Here is a 21548-nt window from a genome sequence, read left to right on the forward strand (position 1 = left end):
ATTTTTCTGATTTTACGTAGGCACGTTTTAAACTTTATCTTACCCGAAACAGCAAACTATACATACAATATGTATACATGCAAGTGTATAAAATCATATACTCCTGCAGTTCTAAGTTTCTCTCTTTTTTTTGGCTTAAGTTGCGATAAACCACAAATGAAAGACTATCGGAGTAAAAACGGGACAGTCACTGCCATTTTTTTTAAGTAAAATAAGAATGAAACCTGAAGGGAAAAACCTCTTACAGCAGTGTACATACGTATATATATGCGTCTGTATATATAAACAATATATAGGTGTGTATACACATATACACAACCATATATACATATAAATATACTATGTGTGTCCCGTAAAAAACAAATGACAGATTAAACATTTCATAAATGAGAAAACATAAAAAAATACGGCTGCAGCAGGGGTACAAATTGATATCATACATTACACAAACAGACTTTATTCATTCAGGGGAAACGTTAATAATGCAGCCCTTTAAACTTAATAAACAAAGTAACGTACTCAATTATGCACTTGTTCGCTGATATATTAATCATTAAGAGAGAAATGAATATCATACAGGTAAGTATACAGTTATTGCAGTTTCTCTTTTCGCACTGGACGTAAAACATTGCATCAATCAACACAAATTCAACATTCACGATTGCTCAATGTAATATAACGAAATCAAAATCTACAAAACTATGCCCTAAGGAGAGGGACGGTAGATCCCAAAATCCCTTGCTTCTTTCTTTAAAGGGGCCATTTACCGAAAAGCTCTCGTTCAATAATAATGCATCGCGAAATATAAAACAAGTGAAAAATATTACAGCAAGCCAAATATGAAAAACCGTCCAATAATGCCATACAGAGCGGCACATTAATCATGGGTAAACTCGTTGACAGCGGAACACTGTTTTGCATTCATAACCAAAAGCCCGTCAGGCCGAAGAAATTGACATCGGAACATCGTCAGGAAATACACTTTTTTTTTCCATTCTAAATGACCTTTAAAATCGAAGGAATTGATGACAGACCATTACATTCTAAACCGACCATATTTCGGAGGGATTACTTGCAAAAGCTGTTTAGCCTTTATTACGCCGTAAATGCTAGCACGGTCCCATGACCGAATATGTTTGATGGTAATCGTATTGAAAAATGCATTACTGCGCAGCGGAGACAAATGACAGCTTTGGACAGGGAATATTGAAAGTGAAGCTACATCAGTGACCCATCAACAACAGTGTAGGGGTGAAAACTCGCTTTGGGCATAAATCAAACCTCAAATCGTGTGCAATAAGGACATCATAGTTTGTTGGTTACAGTAAATCACGCGTAAAAACATTTAAAAGAAATGAAAAAAGTTGGAAGAACAAACGAGAGGGCATCTATATGCAACAAACAGCAGCAGTTAAGAAATAACTCAGAAAAATGATGAGACATGAATGAGGTAAACGGTATTGATAGTTTCCATTCAATGATTACCAATATCATCCGGCAGCTGTTACAAACATATCACATCCTACGAACTAACCCTTACCGTCGCCCAAAATATATTTAATTACAAGATAATTTTTGGAAGCTTGAATTTCCAGTCAGTTACCCCTGTGGTGGGCTTGTTCCATATGAGTAGGTTTCATCTTCTGAATAATAATAATAATAATAATAATAATAATAATAATAATAATAATAATAATAATAATAATAGAAGTATCACTCTCAACATATGGGAAAGCAAGAGTAATAATGGATAATTAGTAGGTTTTATCCAACTGACAAGTGATGCTGCTTATTCTGAAGAACTCGTTTCTTATTTTCTTACACTGAACTGGAGAACTGTGAAAGTATACTGGCACAACATTACGCTCTTCACCATGAATACCAGCCTTACATAAAAGCAAGTACAAAATGCACCGAGTTTTCTGTATAGCGTATGGTGTATGAAACTCAACAACGGCCCATGAAACTTCCAGCCAGGGCCCGGTGGTGGCCTGTGTTGTTGGCACCTATAGCGGTGCCAGACGCACGATTACGGCTATTTCCTCGCTGGACGAGTGGTTTTCGCGCATGGCTGCCAATCCGGTGGTCCAAAATTCGAATCCCGGCTCGGCCAACGCGGAATCAGAGGAATTTATTTCTGGTGATAGAAATTCATTTCTCGATATAGTGTGGTTCGGATCCCACAATAAGCTGTAGGTCCCGTTGCTAGGTGACCAATTGGTTCCTAGCCACGTAAAAAAATATCTAATCCTTCGGGCCAGCCCTAGGAGAGCTGCTAATCAGCTCAGTGGTCTGGTAAAACTAAGATATACTTAACTTTTTTTAACGATTATGGCTAACTTTAACCTTAAATAAAATCACAACAACTGAGGCTAGAGGGCTGCAATTTGGTATGTCTGATGATTGGAGGGTGGATGATTAATATACCAATTTTAAGCCCTCTAGCCACTGTAGTGTTTGAGATTTAAGCGCAGATAGAAAAGTGCGAATGAACGGATTTTCTTTTACAGAAAACTAAACAAAAGTTAACATAATACAGACCACGAATGCCCACGCATAAGGGCACAACGAAAAGAGGAATGTATGCCCGTCATCCACTTTAAAATCATCAGATATGATGCACTTTCGAACTACAGCAGAATTGTATTGAAGTGGTTAATGAAGAAATAGATGTGTCAGACTAGCACGCCCGAGGATACAATCCCATGAGAAACCAGGTTCTAACAACCTACGTCTTTCTTTTCTCATTAATAGAAAAGTCAGTCATCATAACTATTTTTTTATCTATTCATTTTTTTTATTCTGGTAAAGACTAATTTCAATTGCTATGAAAGTCTTAGTTTCTTCTACATCAAAAGAATTAAACGTTATAGAAGAATTACTTATTCTTTAAAAACTAATTTAAATCCTTCTCGTGGTCAAGGACAGTAACACAACTTCGTTCTGATGCTTCGGATGCCGGTTCGAATCATGATAGGAACGAGAAGTTACGAGTGTACTGGGATTATTTACATCTCCATGCATATCTGTTAACTGATATGCATCGATATGCATATCTGGTAAAAAGTGATCTTGCATTGTACAGTATATTCCCTAGGGCAGCATTAATTCAATATTTTTCTCAAAAGGATTTCAGCATTCGCAACCTGAATGACTGATTGATTGTAAGTCACCTGGCGTAACCATGGAGGATGTGACACAGCTGTAATACAGCACCTTCGGTATGATGCAAAACAACGACTGACCTTTGCTTAGAAATAACGATGATTTACTACGTATAATGGGATGAACGTCGCTACCTGATGTGGATATTACACTGACATTTTAACCAATGAGTTAAGTTTAGATTTAGCTGAAGTCAGATGAAACCATTCTCTCTCTCTCTCTCTCTCTCTCTCTCTCTCTCTTTTACTGATTTCCTTTGTTCGTGAATTACACGTTGCTTTCAAACTTCTGTCCACGTAAATTCCCCCTCCCTTCTCTCTCTCTCTCTCTCTCTCTCTCTCTCTCTCTCTCTCTCTCTCTCTCTCTATCTACCTTACCATTCCCTTTGTTCGTGAATTACACGTTGCTTTAAAACTTAACTTCTGGCCATGTTAATTTCCTTTCTCTCTCTCTCTCTCTCTCTCTCTCTCTCTCTCTCTCTCTCTCTCTCTCTCTCTCTCTCTCTGGAATAAGGAATGTATCGAGCAGAAGACCCCCAGAATGACGTGGTCTTTATTTATGTAAATATTGAACCCAGATAAGTCCACATTTATCCATACATTTAACTTATAAAAACCGTTTAGTGTGAAACGTTAGCGTTAATGTTATTCAGCTGGATGAACTTGAAAGGTCCAACAGAACGAATACTGAAAAGTTAAGAGACTACTCCTTTCTTTAGTATCTACAGTATTATCAAAATCAGGGCAATGTAAAGACAATGTAAATATTATAATAGAAACGTTTCACTTTTTACACCGAATTCGTCTCTCTATCTTTAGCAAAGAAATTCTAATTGCAGTATTTTCACTCACTTATATACCGTGCAGACATATTTATCATCAATTTAGTTACCGGGATGCAAGCGCAGAATAAACCCGCTTGATGTAAATAACCTCACTGCAAATAACGCCCGATGATTCTCCTGTGCTAGAAACTTGGAAGCATATGTCAATCTATACTTGAATTCCTCGGGTTGACTTCCCTGGACTGATCTCTAACAACAAGGAATCAATATAACTATTACCAATGACAACTTCATCCAGGTACTACGCATTTTCCTTTCCAAAGATTTATTCCTTCACTACTATGAAAATTTTAACTGGGTTTGAAGTTTTTATTATGATTTAGGGCAAAAATAAAAACACATGAAAAGGACAAGAAACAAATTCAGAGCAAGTAGAAAGAAGGTCTGAAAATCAACGATGTATGTCACAACTTGCTCCTTGCCGAAATGAAAGGTAAGTCAATTTTGAGCAGGAAGGTGGATTATAAATAAACATTAAAAAATCTTCCGAGATCATTATAAAATCGCATTTTGTGTCCTCAAAATCACGGGAAAAATAAACTGACGTGGTCATGAAAGGCTAAACATTGTTAGGTGAATACACTCTCGCCTCTCTCCTCAAGAAGAATGTTTGTCTCCTAAACATACTCATGCATCAAACGTGTACATACAAACGTCATTTAATACACACGCCTTCCACCGACGGACAAAACTAAAACTCTCTAGACAAAACCTTTCTCCAAGCGAGTTACATTCCATCTCTGATCACAGAAAAATAATATATATGTCCCACTTGATAATTTAGCTGGCAAATATCTTCCATCGATATTGTTCAACATACCAACGTGACTCATTTACGATGCATATTTTTATTTTTATTTTCAAAGGAGAACAAATTGAAAACCCATTTTCCGTTAATGAATTAAGAAGCAAATAGAGAAAATCAAAGTAATACAAGAAGAAGAAGAACAAGAAGAAGAAGAAGCAGAAGAACAAGCCTTAGGAGGAGGAAGAGGAGGAAGGAGAAAAGGAAAAATTGACCATGACAGAAAGATCACTTACGAGGCCGTCAGGCGGAGAGGACAGGTGAGTGACACTCCATCTCTCTACAGGACACTCCCACAAAGAAAGCCTTTTTAATACTATGACATCCTCTCAACCTTGTCTCCCCCGCCCCTTTTTTTTATCCCTCCCCGCAGCGTCTTCGACTATACATAAGTCGAGGAGTGAAATATTCGTTGGCTACGTTTCCCCGTTCAACTGCTACTACGATCGTTCTCAAAGAATGCTGAAGCTTCTTTAAATAGTCGGTACGTTGATGAGTCTTTATGAATTTATCTCTGCGACCTTATTTCCGGGATTAACGAGAATGCTTTAAAACAATGTGTCACTCATAAAGCTTCATGAAATATCTACGATTTTTTACGAGATCCAAGAGAATTCACGTACCTGGTATAGCCTAATGAAATATCAGCGATCTTCCATGAGATCCATGTGCAATTACATAATATAATATATATTCTAACAAAGAGTAGTGAAGAAGGAATAATTGGAGTGAGGTGGTAGTCACAGGCATTGTTTTGAGTAACACGCTGAGGTTGTCATTAGGTCAGCAAGCGCAAGAGACTAAACAACCCAAGCGAGGTCATGGTCATGTGATAGTCTGTTGTTTGTGCTTTCGTATACTAGAGTAAGGCGTGTTTGTTTGTCGCCCATAGTCAGATTCGTAGCGCAGGACAACGAGTGCAGATCACTCAATCTTTTGTAAGAAAAAATCGGGAAATTTAAAAAAAAAAATCGTAAATTTAGTCTATCTAATCATCTCTCTGAACCACTGCAGATGAGACTTCACATACATGATAAAGCTTTGTGAAATGTCTGCGATTTTTTCTGAGAAATCCATGACATTTCAGATGCCTGTTTATGTAATAAAACCAATGACACTTTACGGAATGTTGTTCCAATCTTATGCCCCATATATCGAAAACTATAAGATACCAGTTACTACGAGGAATCCCACCTGAAATTTCTAGATTTCTCAGATGCTTCCTCAGACGCGTTTTGACAGCTTCTGTTGAAGAAAACTTATCGAGGTAAAATCATTTGCAGACCTTTCTAGAAAAACTTGTAATGTGTTTTAAGTGCGAGCCTCAACCCTGGCGTATACAATTGACATCGTCAACCTTTGGCTTTTATGGGTAAGATATTTAATTTCAGAATTCAGAATTTTTGTGTGTGTGTGTGTGTGTTTTCACGTTGCATGGAACCAGTGGTTATTCAGCAACGGGACCAACGACTTTACGTGATTTCCGAGCCACGTACAGAATGAATTTCTATCACCAGTAATACACATCTCACTCCTCAATGGAATGCCCGAGAATCGAACTCGCTGCCACCGAGGTACCACGCCAACACCATACGGACGCATAGGGAAATTCAGCGATGCAGAACATAAGATCATCTTACGTCGCGTTAAATTTATAGAGAGAGAGAGAGAGAGAGAGAGAGAGAGAGAGAGAGAGAGAGAGAGAGAGTATACACAATTCTCAAGAAATGCACATGAAGAAATAGATAACTGGTTGACTACTAATTCTGGGTTTCTCACCACCATTCATAGATGACGAAAAATGTTATCGACAAGAAATAATTAAACTGAATACATCGGTGCCAGGAAGAAGAGGAAGTGGGTGAGGAAGCTGACCCGACGACCCCAAAGATTACGATTAGGGAAAACGTTAAATCAACAAAATCACAAATGGGAAATCACGTAAACAAGAGCTCCACTAATGGGCAGGAATTACGAGTATCTCCCTTCCTCGTGGAAACTCGAAAGAAGCAGAAAATAAAACTAATGAATTAAATATTTAAACAATAACCAAACTAAATTTCAATCATTATGACCGTTACGAAATTTTAATTTAATAAGAAAATGGATTATGTAAAATATGTAATATAATCGTACGCGGAGAAATACGAGTCGCGCCAATCTCAATCGTAAATAAGATTTGCTATAATTATGCTATAATCACTCCTCTTTATCATTGTTATTCACAAACTTACAAAGGACGTTTTTTTCGCACAACAGATTGCCTGGATATGAAAGATAAAAGGGGGAGGAAATCACAAATATCCTTATTACTACCAGACAGTTATATGTCGGTACTTACATGTGTCTCCCGGAGTACGATTATGGTTGTTTCGCACACCTCCTCTCCTTTGTACCTGCCAAGTCAAGAACAACATTTGGTTACATTCAATACCATACACATGCTAGCATATATATACATTATATGTGTATATATATACATATAGTACATGAGTCTTACCACATCACCGTGATTCATATATACGCATTAAGCTACAATTGTCCTTTCATTTCTTATCGTTAACATGTATGAAAATATATTAATTTCGAGTTAAAGCGAATTAGATATGAAAGGACATTTGTAGCTTAATGCGTATACATATATAAATATATATAAAGTTCTGTCATTTATACTGATAAATATCCCCGACACCCGAAAGAAATTATTTAAGTGCATCTGCTTTCATAACCTTCCATCCCAGTTTCTTCAGTTAAAAAGAAAAAATAAATGAAGGTTCGGATCCTCCTGGCCACTGTAGATTCGTTATGGGTGAAAGTGATTCCCAAGGTGGATTCGATTTCAAGGGGTATCTGTGGCTTAAATTTCGTTTGTACATAAGCATACATACATACATATATATATAAGTGTGTGTGTGTGTGTGTATCTTTCTTAGATAGTGACCCCGAGGGTTTTAAACCGGTATGTATCCACATTTGTAGCCCATTGGGGATGACCGTAAAAACATACACAAATGATTATAAATATCACCAATATAATGAGCCCCAAGAATTATTAGTCCTAAATATCGACCCCGAATCAAGTAAGTTTTGAATACGTACTACCCGAGAGTCTAATATCCTTAAAAAATAAATCAATAAATGAAATAAAAACAATGGAGATTCCCTTTGCAAGCGAACGGTCTCGATTACCTCCACACTCTTTGAACAGAGCAACCATGAGTCTGATAAAGGTGTTTTTGACAACATTTCAACCAAAGATTTTTTCTAAGTTGTTGACGTTTTGAGCGTATATGACGAAAACGCTTAACATTCAAAACTGCTCTTCTTAAAATGTGAAACGAAGAATCCTAAAGTGTATACGAAAAAACGCTGAAATATTCTGTGCTTTTAAAGTGTTAAACGGAAAATTCCAATTATTACGTTCGTTCTTAACTACTTGAAATGGTAATCAATTTGGAAAATTAGACAGTAACGTTAAATTTCCATGACCAAAAAGATAGGATTGAAAATAAAATCGGTATCGATAATTGCCATTCTTCCACCCAATCTTTTGTTGTTGCGCCGCCAATACATCGTTCCAATAAATCAATCCCACATACGGACAAATAGATCACTTAAACGCTACTAACAACGGCTCAATTTCCCTTCAAATAAAGATCGGAAGCCTCGGCTGATCCATCCATCAGTCAACAATTACGCGTCAGGTTCAATCAATCTGGATGGACCCTTTTGAAGTTGGCGCCTATTATCTGCACTGGCGGTTGGGAAGGCTTTGCCTCTCGCCATCTTGCTTTTCTTTCGCATTTTTTAATGTTTATAAAGCTGGCATTAAACGTCTGCTTTGTGACTGCAAAGTCTCTCATTATTTTCTTATTAGTTCTACATCGGAGGGTTGCTGTCAATTATCACGTGTCTTGGTGGGGCAAGGTCGCTCACATTCATCATTCTCTCTCTCTCTCTCTCTCTCTTATCAGTTTTTGCATGGTATTTTCTTACACCTTTATGTTTGGCGTCAATTATCACGCGTCTTCGCGGGGCAAGCTTAGTCACATTCATTTTCTCTCTCTCTCTTTCTTATCCGTTTCGTATTTTGCATGGCAGTTTTTCATCGTTATGCTAGGTGTCAAATTACCACACGTTTCCGTAGGGCAAGGTCATTCTCTCTCTCTCTCTCTCTCTCTCTCTCTCTCGTCTATTATCGGTTTCGCTTTTTACACGATTGATTCTTTCATCTTTATGCCTTTCCCTTTTTCCAATTACAGCGAATGGAAACTGCGAGATTGTGTACCGATGATGCGCATTAATCCCCAACGCATATTAAAGGCTGCACTCCCATGTGGAAGGCAGCGAAGGGAGCTGCAGCCTCCGTTAAATAGCCTACATATTCATGCCGAATAAATGGTTGCTAAGCACGAGAGAGAGAGAGAGAGAGAGAGAGAGAGAGAGAGAGAGAGAGAGATCTGTTCATGATAAGCAAGTATTCGTTTTCACGAATATGTTAACGAGAGAGAGAGAGAGATTTGTTCATAAGTAAGCAATCGCTTTCACTAATGCATCACACACACACACACACAAACACACAGAGAGAGAGAGAGAGAGAGAGAGAGAGAGATGTTCATGATAAGCAAGTATTCTTTTATATGTTAACGAGAGAGAGATTTGTTCATAAGTAAGTAATCATTTTCACTAATACATCACAAAGACAGATAGGCAAGTATTCATATTCACGAATACGTTAACGAGAGAGAAAGAGAGAGAGATAGATTTGTTAATAAGTAAGCAATCATTTTCACTAATACATCACAGAGAGAGAGAAAGAGAGCGAGCTTTGACTTAATATATCGAAAACGCTCTTCATTTATTCGCCTGTGAATATGAAGTGGTGAAAATGATTCCTCGTATATCTACTATACCTGTATTTGGGGGAGGGAAGCGGCTCTGTATTTTTTGGTTTTCTGTAAAAGACAATATTGAGAAGGCTTTGTCTGTCCGTCCGCACCTTTTCTGTTCTCATGCAAAGTCCTTTAGTGTTTTGGGTACTTTTTGAACATATAATAATTAGAATGTTTTTTTTTTAATATTATTTTCGTTATACTTATTCTATCCTAAAATTAATCAAATATCCTATATCATCAATTTCTGTGCTCATTTACAAGAACTTACTAATATATTCAGGTACCACATAGAAATCTCTCTCTCTCTCTCTCTCTCTCTCTCACACACACACACACACACACACACACACACACACATACACACACGCATCCACAAAACGGTACTCAAGATATCTAAAACGAATGTCATAAATGTCTACAGATGAATATTTAGATAATTCCGAAGAATAAAAACTTTACACAAACAATTGATATCAAACTTACTTGTCACTGTTCCATCATTAAAAAAAAACTAAACCATGTATCTTTGTCCACCACCCATGAAAGGGATCACTATGGGACATTATTCAATAAGATCAATATACATTTTTCAGTTCTATCAACTGCCAGTGGAATTTACAAGTTTTGTTCTGACCTTTAAACGACAACGAAGCTTCTTTCAATGCCATTCGCGTGATCGTTTGTTTGTATGGTGTTTTTACATTGCATGGAACCAGTGGTCATTCAGCAACGGGACCAACGGCTTTACGTGACTTCCGAACCACGTCAAGAGTGAACTTCTATCACCAGAAATACACATCTCTCACTCCTCAATGGAATGGCCGAGAATCGAACCCGCGACCACCGAGGTGAGAAGCAAACACCAAACCAACCACGCCACTGAGGCGCTTGTCGTCGCGTGATCGTCTCAATACCATCCACACTGAAAGAGAAGACGTGATATCTCGAGAGTGTTTTTAGCACATGAACTTCAATCCTCCAACTTGAGGTTTCATTGTATTTATTACAAACTATATTGTTTTTTTAAGGGATAAGCAATACCATGACAACATCATGATTTTTCCTTATTTAATTATGCTGATATTTTAAGTGCCTATTCTACTGTCTTCAGACGACGTAAGTTTACGTGATGTGCTCCGTTTGCGGTATAATTTTCTCAGCTTTCAGTTCCTCTCCTAACTGTGCTTCATTCCTTATTCCTACCTTCCTCTTTCACCTGTTTATTTATCTGTCTGCTGGCTGAGTTAAAAGGCCTTCGATTTGGTTTAACAAAACTTTAACACGGTCTGAATATAAGAGTAAAAGTTAAGTATATTTTAGTTTTACCAGACCACTGAAGGATTAGATATTTTTACGTGGCTAGGAACCAATTGGTCACCTAGCAACGGGACCTACAGCTTATTGTGGGATCCGAACCACACTATATCGAGAAATGAATTTCTATCACCAGAAATAAATTCCTCTGATTCCGCGTTGGCCGAGCCGGGATTCGAACTTCGGACCACCGGATTGGCAGCCGAGCGCGAAAACCACTCGTCCAGCGAGGAACTCGAATATGAGAGTAATAATTATTATAATAAAAAACAATAAGACTGGTAACGAAGTTGATACATTTCGCTTATATAAGTATACCCGGGCGTCCTTAGAACGCCAATACAAAAAAAAAAAAAAAAAAAAAAAAAAAACTGCTTTTCAGCTTACTGAAACCATACGCTTTATTTCAAACAAGACTTATATTATCTTTGTTGAAAAAAAAGCGCCAACAAACATAGAAACAAACGAACGTGCGAGATCCAGGCGGGAAAAAATTGTTTCATATGTATGATAGTGATGTATAGCTTAAGCTGCACTGGGATTCGGTAACAGATGAAAGGAATACTGATTGCTCTCTCTCTCTCTCTCTCTTTTACAGACGAATTTATACTCATATGTTGATTTATTTATATATCAGTCTATATATATACATATACATATATATATATATATATACTTATATATTATATATATATATATATATATATATATATATATATATATATGTGTGTGTGTGTGTGTGTGTGTGTGTGTGTGTGTGTGTGTGTGTGTGTGTGTGTGTGTGTGTTACATAAAAGAGGGTTTTTGCTAAGATAATAGACAGTGGTCCGAGCGACAAGCCTTGGGAATGCTAACTCATCTTTCTTTGAGGTGGTGTGATCAAGATTGCTGTCTTAACAAATCAGTGCCTTGTCCTGTCGCTATGCACGGGCGGGTCATAGAGGTGACTTTGAAACTGGACTCAAGCAGTTTATGGGCGAGAACATTGAGTGTGGGTTCGTACGTATGTGCGCGCTTTTCCCCCTACATATTATGAGAATGTAGGCTTATCATGGGGAATAGATCATCAGAGAGGCAGCAGAGCCAGGATGGCTTCTGCCAAAGTGTTTCTTGATAAGTGTTGTGCAATACTGTGCTGAATGGGTAAGCCTTTTCTTTATTTTGGCCAAAGTGTGGCTGGATTGTATTTGAATATCTATTTCAGGGATGTTCTGTTTATATGATCTTTTGATTATGCTCTTATGCTTAGCGGAGTGTTCTCCTGTCTTCTAACAGGCGATTCTGGTAAAGGGGAATTGTTCTGGAGAAGAGTGGAATTGTTCTGGAGAAATGGTGTACTGACTATGTTGACTTTGCCTAGTGTTATGGCTGAACTAATGTTGGTGTTTGGTTAATTACCGAGGGTTATCTGAATTATTTGGGCTTCTGAGTTTAACATTTTATTTAATCATTCTGTTAAGAATATGAGTTATTCAGTTAATACTTTGCTTTTAGATAAATGCATATTTTTGTAATTCACGACTCTGATTTGATGACCTTAGATAATGGAGGGGAGGTGTATCAAGAGAGAAAGAGAGAAAGATGGAGAGAGAGAGAGAGAGAGAGAGAGAGAGAGAGAGAAGAGAAAATGTGTTACCAATTCCCTTGCCACTCTTGGTCCATCGCTACATTTGAAAATATGATAACGAGATTTATCATCTCGTTATATATATATTATATAATATATATATAATATATATATACACCATATGCCTTTTTCACCATTCAGGAATTGGTGCCAGATGGGTAGCGTCTTGTGGTTTTAAGCAAGTCTTTTAGGGATGGGGATTGTTACCCTCCCTACTATAAGGCCCTTTTCTCTGATTCATCAGCGGATACCAGTACACGCTCATTACTGGGTTGGCTGGTGGGCAGCACGCTGGGACTGTACTATACGTAGATCATGTAAATCCTTTGCTCTATTACTAAGGTATGCCACCATATACTCGTGTATACATATATATACTATATATATATATATATAATATATATATATCTATATATATATATATATAAAATTCAATCAGCATAGTTCAGCAACAGCTACTCTATATTTGATCATCACTTAGATGGGTTACAACCAATAAATGTCAGATACCATCAGTACATGAAATCCTTGAACATCTGTGAGGTAGGGCCTAGACTAGCACTTAACCAACTACAACAACAACGAAAATCTTACTTTCTGCTAACATTGGGGTTGAACACTAAGCGTTACCAACACAGCCATGAAGTGGATAAAAATATTGAATGGCTATCAGTACTTACACAGTACCTGAGGATTTACCTGGCCAAGCACCACACCTTCTGGAGCAATAGCCTCTAAGAGAGGAGAAGACATAAACACAAAAACACACACACGCACGTAACACACACACACACACACATATATATATATACGTAAATAGATATATATTATATCTATATATATATATATATATATATATATATATATATATATATATATATATATATATATATGACAGAAATAACCATGTGTATAACAGGAAAGCGTAGACTTGTGAACTGATTATGTAAACTAATCGAGTACTTAATCCTAAATCTAAATCCTTCAACTGTGACCCTTTTGTAAACAAGGAAAATTGTATACATGTTTTCTTAAGCAATAGGTAACACGCTCCTAGGCTAAAGTGCCACACTTAATAGATAAGTAAAAATGAAACAAACGAGCAGATAAATCAAGATAAAACGAGTTTATAAAAAAATAAAATATATAACCAAATATCACTACATTTCACCTCACGACTCTGTTGAAAGGTAAAGGGCCCATTAAAACTCTTCATTAGAATTTCCAGTGAGGGAATAATGCAAAATAAAATTCAAGGGGTGGAAAAAACAAACCAAAAAAAAAAAAAACCACGTATCAACAGCAACACCAAAGAAAAACGAAAAAAAAAAATTGGATAAAATATCGCGCCTACAATAGCTACCCTCCAACGGGTGTTTGCAGTAACGCGGGCGTGCGCGCCCTATGAATGAAAGGGCTCCACCTGCCTACCATTATTATGATTAAGCCTCATTAGCGTCAGGGTGATTAAACCTAATGCAGAAATTTGCGTTGAAAAACGAAAACCGGCGATTTTTCCCGTCCGCTGTAAATCGCTAATTATGGTTCCTCTCGATAGACACCCAAATTGGTTTCAGAAATATGCTTCATAGAGAGAGAGAGAGAGAGAGAGAGTTAAACCTACCTAAGTTATATATTCTTTTCTTGGGTTATGATTATCTAAAAGGAATACTTTCCAGTTAAAAGCTTACTAACAGAGAGAGAGAGAGAGAGAGAGAGAGGAGAGAGAGAGAGAGAGAGAGAGAGAGAGTGTGTGTGTGTTCAACACCACCCCCCCCCCCCCCCCAACAACCTCCTAACTTCTGAAGCTATCATTTACGAATACCTTTAACTACCCCGGACCGTACCGGACACAACAGTGATCGGAAACCTTTATGATTATCCGTAATCAACCCTCTATATATACAACTGAGAACGGCAGTCCGTGACTTCCTTAAGTCCTCACGACTATAGATCGTATCTTGCCGTACACCTTTGCGTCAGTGGGTCTTTAGGAACAACGGTCGATATCAGGCAATATTACAGACTCTGAATCAAGATGGAGAATAAAAATCGTCATAAAGTCATAATAAACCGTCATTATCCGTGACCGCCGGTGACTTGACAAACTTTGAACGACTGTCCCCGAATTCGCACGTTCCCACGATTGCAGGTCGTACCTTGTAGACCCTGGCGTGACTCAACCTTAACTATCAGTGGCGATATTATGAATTCTGAATCAGGATAGTGACAACGAAACTTCAAGGGAACAATAATAGTATCGTCATGACTTAATTATATCAATGCCTAATGAACGTTAAGAGATCGTTCCCAGGCCGCAAACAACAACCATGGGCAAGTCATTCCCATCTGCTCCCAAGAAAGTTCCATTATCTAGATCTGGGTCTCTAATTCTTTTGTTGCCAGGTCAACTTTTTGAAACGAATTCACACATAACTCTGAAAGACATCTTGCAAAGAAGCACACAATGAAACAAACAAACAAACGTACCCTAACTGTTAGAAAAACAAGTACAACAAATCAGTATGGATACCATCAGTCCTTACGAGAATGGCAAATCGCATAAAAAAATAAACAGTTACCATTCAAATTTACGAACTTTCTTGGACATCGTCAATCACAGTGCGAGTGTCTATACGTAAATAAATAATGTATCATCACAAGGATGATGAATCACCTTGAAATAATGAAGCATGGCGAGGAACCACATAACTAGAACAATATTTTCATAAGTTTATAACCTTTAAATGTGTTTAAAGGTCATACAGAGTCCGGTATCTACGCTATAAATCTTTCAATGAATAAAATAGGAAAAAAGAAACAGATTATTGAGACGAAGCTAAATGCCAATCGAACTGGTGACAAAATACAAACCGGCAAACTTAAAATATGAACAATATTGGAGAGCAAAATTTTTAAACTCTTACTCGACGACGACAGGGACCAACACAATGCGGTAATGAAACAAACAAAAAGTGCCCAAAACAGAGCTAAACAAACAATTGCACAAACAGCGAGTGATATTGGCAAAGCCTCCTCTTTATTTACTCATTCGTCCAATGCGCAAACATGACCGGTGGACAGGGATATATCAGCGCATACAAATAACATTCATTGGTAAACAGGCCTACATTTGCAAAAAAAAAAAAAATAAATAAATTGGCAGAAAATCGAAAACCGTATGGATAAAGTTGTACAAAATTAAAGAAAATATTATTATTTAAACCCGGAACCTAAAAGGCAATGTCACTACTTGGCTTCGGGTATTATGTAAGAGATACACACAAACACACTAAGATATATATATATATATATATATATATATATATATATATATATATATATATATATATATAGCATATAAATATATATATTATATATAAAATAAATAAATAAATATATATTATATATATATATATATATATATATATATATATATATATATATAACCAGTCGAGTTTTATACAATGTGTTCCATTTCCCCTGTAATAGATCTATATATATATATATATATATTATATATATATATATATATATATAATATATATATATAGAAAAGTCATATCACATTACCGTTGGATTCATCATACATAACATCGAGCTACAAAAAAAAAACTGTCCTTTAATATCTAATTCACTCTACCTCGGAATTAATATATTTTCATATATGCTTACCCGGAAGGGGAATTTTATTCGACGATAATAGAATTGTCGGCGCCCAGGCGCGAACCTAGGACACCCATACATCCAGGAACGTCAGAGAAAAGAGAGAGAGAGAGAGAGACGAGAGAGAGAGAATAGCCATGGGATGATGGTAACAGTTAGTCCTTGAAAACTTGTCACTTTTTGTTTTGAATAAAATATGTAAGATACGATCCTGTTTTAAATGAGGTTCTGTTGTTCTTGTATGAATGCACAATTAAATTGGGGTCAAGTGTATCAAGCTTATATATATATATATATATATATATATATATATATATTATATATATATATATATATATATATATATATATATATAAGCTTGATCACTTGCACAATTTAATTGTGCATTCATACAAGAACAACAGAACCTCATTTAAACAGGATCGTATCTTACATATTTTTATTCACAAAAGTGACAAGTTTTCAAGGGACTAACTGTTACCATCATCCCATGGCTTATCTCTCTCTCTCTCTCTTCTCTCTCTCTCTCTCTCTCTCTCTCTCTCTCTGACGTTCCTGGATTTGTATGGTGTCCTAGGTTCGCGCCTGGCGCCGAACAATTCTATTATCGTCGAATAAAATTCTCCTTCGGGTAAGCATATATGAAAATATATTAATCCGAGGTAGAGTGAATTAGATATTAAAGGACATTTGTAGCTCGATGTATGTATATGAATCACGGTAATGTGATATGACTTTTATATATATATATCATATATATATATATATATATATATATATATAATATATATATATATATATATATATGTATATATAGATCTATTACAGGGGAAATGGAACACATTGTATAAAACTCGACTGGTTATGTCTTCAGTTTTTTTAAATATCTGCAAAAGAACTAATATTTAGTGATATTAAATTACATCTTACGTACTACAGTTATAGCGCAAACAAACATTCAGACGGCTGGATAAAAATAGTCACACCTGATAAAAAAAAATGAAAGAGGAAGTGCCATACATTCATTGGCGACTGAAGTCAGTACTCTGCTAGTGTTTACAAGTGTGTTTACAAGTGTGTTTACAAGTGTTCCTGTGTTCCTGCCTGCAGGGGGCTCACGCCTTTGCTATTACGCTCAGGTGTGAGCCCACCTGCATGGAGAAACGAGATTTTCAAATAGAGCACTGACCTTAAACGCTAATGAATACTTCCCCTCCTTTGCCATTTTTTCTAATAGGAGAGAATATATTTTTTCATAACTGTGTGAATGTTCGCTTGTATTGTCACTTCAACGTATAAAATGTAAATTTTTACATTACATGTTACTCCTATTGAATTAAACTGTACATTAGATATATCCCGAGGTCAATTGCTGGACCTGTAAGGTCATTTAACGCCGTAAGGGAAGCTGAGAGTAGGAAGGTTTTAATGGAAGAAAACCTCATAGTTGCACGATGAAACAATTGTTAGTAGAGGGTGGAAATTAGATGAAATAATATGAAAGGAAGCACAGAAAAAGAATGAAAGGGGTTAGATCTAGGGGCTGAGGGGACGCTGCAAACAACCTTAAGTAAGGCCTACAGTGCATCTCGGGAGGAGTACTGACGGCACTACTCCCTTACGGGAATTAGTCCTAGTGAAGATGTTTTAGAAAAAAATAAGATTGCTTTCGAAAAATCTGCTTTATTTTTCCTGTGATACATCTACATATCTGCATCATATGTTGTTTGACGGATTTAAGAAAACCGGGCTATGAAGTCAAGCACTGGGGCACTTTCAGCACTGAAGACTGAAAGGAGGCAGTTGGAGTGGTTGGACAGCAAGATGGAAGAAACGCAGTGGAAATGGAGGTAAGTTGAAGGCTAAAAACACGGAAGGTGCCCTGACGGTACTACCCCCTGCAGGGTCATAATGTTCTGTTGAGTTCAAGCATAAACAAGCATAATGAAAGATGTGTCAGTTGTATCAGTCACAGGTCCAATACCGAAAAGGGGAAACTACCTTTCCCTTAACTTCGACAATATTGCTCCACCAAAGGATATAAGTTTACGAACTGCTTCAGTCAAATCTAAATGCTGACATAGACGAGCAGCCTTTGACCAAACTCATACAAAAAGGAGGATGTAGTTCATCATGTTCTCTTTTTGGAGAGACTGCTTTCGACGGCTACATTTCGAGTAGTTCGTCGCAATGTCTATTGAATTATGCCAGACGATGACAGAGCGTATGGGAATTAAATCAGTACTAAAATTTACATTCATTCGTATCCCTGATATCGGTCAAATGGACGTTCTTAAATTATTCATTAGCTACCCTAATCAACAGTATGCCATATGTTGACTATAAATTAGACACTGGCGAACGTACACGAATCCAAGTGTCTTGATAAGTTTTCCTGCTCGAATTCACTAAGGCCTCACATCAGATTTTATGGCCCCGATGTGATCCATTACTACTTCCACAAGGTACCTATGGTCTGCCATACGTTTCAGTAATGATCACAGGAGCTTTTGTGACATTCTTAATTGACACCCATCCAAGTACAGCAGCAAATCGTGAATAACAACCATGGGTAATAAGGTGATTGTGGCACGAGTAAATTCGACGAGTGTAGTCTTCGTGGGCCTACGTTTTACTAATGTCCAAAATATATTATGATTCTGGAATTTTGAGCGAAAATAGACACCTGGAATTCTAAGAACACATTGACACTCGACACCTATAAGCCTGAGAGCACTTGATTATCTCAAACCTGAAAACACAGGGACACTTGGAAACCTGAGAGCACATCTCCACTTACAATCCCGATGGCGTATGGAGGACACTGCGAACCATACAAACACACCAGCACTTGAAATTATCCATATAAATGAATGCTTAGAGTGAAATGGAAACAATATTGAGGCCATAGGCCAAGCGCTGGGACCTTCTACGTCTTTCAGCGCTGAAAGGGAAACTGGATGTAAGCTTGGAATCCTGAGTCCTTCATGAAATTTCTTGATTTCCACTTGGAGAGAGAGAAGCCTATTCCTTCTTTCTCAGTGACTTGAGATCTTTGAGAAAACGAGACAAGCTGAATACATATCTAGTATGTGTATTTGCGTTATTTAGATTCATGTTTCACTCTATGTTTTACGGTACATTCTGAATGTCTCCTAAAGGCTGCTAAGTTCCATAAATTTCCTAAATGTTTCCGTTTGCTAAGGCTCCCTTCGAGCTTAAAGGTCCCCTTGAATGTTGATTAATCTGACCTGATTTAATTTCAGTGATGTCAGTGATGCTGTTCACGTGACTGAACTTGACCTAAGGACTAAAAGGAAGACATCTATGTTTTTTCGTTCCCTTTCCCAATCTAACTAATTATCTAGGTATCACGCGAAACTTAATTGGAATCGGTTCAGTCAGTCCGCAGAAATATTTACCAACTGTAGGCTTTTAATTATCCCACATTAATAATGTTTCTTTTTGTGTGAAATTTGTTAATATCTATACTAATGTTTGCTGTTAATGCTTTAGATTCCCCTGACTTTTTTGTGAAAGGCTATCGTAATTACTAATAGTACCAATTTGGCAGGTGACTTTCTCACCACTGAGATTTAGAAGGTTCATCCTAAATTTAAAGCATGTGAATAAAATATACATCGCCTTACCAAGTATATTTTTTCTCACTCCATAAACTTCACTTCTTATCTCATTTCTACCACCGATTTTTGTGCTGAAAATGACTCGCCTTGTTTACCAGTGAATAATATTTGTATGCGCTGGTTGATGCATCCCCGTCCACCGCTCATGTTTACGTATTGGTCAAATGAGTAAATAAAGAGCACAGTCTAGAGAGAGGAAGCCGAGGGAATGGCATCGGCTGTTTGGGCAATTGTTTGCTTGTTGGGCTATTTCGTGTATAGATTTGACGTTTGTTTATTTGTTTATAACAGAGGCCTTTTTGACTGACTCGCTTTCCTGTTTAATCTATTCCTATTCTCTCTTGGTTGTGATTAATGATTCAGTTAAATCTGCATTCCTTTTACTTCTATCTTCCTTTACCTCCGTATTTCCTTAACCTTTCGCATGTATGCGCATTCAACCAAAGTCTAGATAATACCACTGATATCCTTTTAGACTTCTCTATGAGAAAGCATGACGAATAAGAACTACACAATGACTGCCTTTTCCTTTACGATTCGTTCGCTCTCAGATGACTTTTTAAATCTCTCTCTCTCTCTCTCTTGAGTTCTTCTAAGCATTGAATAATATACCCAGTTGTCAGTCAACCGCTGTGTGCGGCAGTCACGGTGAAGAGGGGGAGAGTGAGACGTGATTTCACTTCCTCATCAAAGCAACAAAATTACGTCAAAACGAAAGGCCTCGACGAGGTAATCGTCTCCCCTACTGGTGTGTAATCATTCGTAGGATATTCATAAGATCCTTCCTCTTGATAAACTTTTATAACTGGATTGTGATTAAAGATAACTCAGGAAGGGAACAAATAACTATTGTAAATATAGCTTAACATATCCATATCCATATCTCTCTCTCTCTCTCTCTCTGTTAGTAAGCTTTTAACTGGAAAGTGTTCCTATTAGATAATCATAACCCAAGAAAGGAATATATAACTTAGGTAGGTTTAAACTCTCTCTCTCTCTCTCTCTAAAGCTTATTTCTGAAACCAATTTGGCTGTCTATCGAGAGGAACCATAATTAGCGATTTACAGCGGACGGGAAAAAATCGCTGGTTTTCGTTTTTCATCGCGAATTTCTGCATTAGGTTTAATCACCCTGACGCTAATGAGGCTTAATCATAATAATGGTAGGCAGGTGGAGCCCTTTCATTCGTAGGGCGTGTGCGCGGGCGTGCATATACACAGGGAGGAACCGTATATACAGTACAGGCATTTCTCTCCCTTTTTGAAATCGAATTACTAGGTTAATTTATCGTTATATGTATTTGTTTCGAATTTTCCAACCTGTGGAATTTATTTGCACTGTTTCGCCCGGTGAATATTGTAATGAAAAATTGTTACGAATATTCCTACACTTCATTACTCATTTTTGCTCACGGCGCGCTGTGATGATGTAGAGGGCGATGGTAACATTACATTTTTCCACATCATTTTGTTTTGAATTTTTTTCAAACAATGAATTGCAATACAACACAAAAAGAAATAAATTAATACATAAATAAATAACAATTGGTCAGAATTGAAAGAAAGCAAGCTAGCAAGTAAGTAAGTA

General features: G+C 37.1%; 1 protein-coding gene across 1 annotated transcript in view; it reads right to left on the reverse strand.

The window, feature by feature from the left end:
- LOC135223301 (uncharacterized) overlaps positions 1-21548 on the reverse strand; it is a 173815-nt gene that overhangs the window by 106777 nt on the left and 45490 nt on the right. The window contains exon 2 of the transcript XR_010316466.1: positions 7156-7210. The gene's annotated coding sequence lies outside the window, so the exon portion shown is untranslated. The remainder of the gene's footprint in view (positions 1-7155; positions 7211-21548) is intronic.

This window comes from Macrobrachium nipponense, chromosome 8 (genome assembly GCF_015104395.2).
Source record: "Macrobrachium nipponense isolate FS-2020 chromosome 8, ASM1510439v2, whole genome shotgun sequence".
Taxonomy (NCBI): Eukaryota; Metazoa; Arthropoda; class Malacostraca; order Decapoda; family Palaemonidae; genus Macrobrachium; species Macrobrachium nipponense.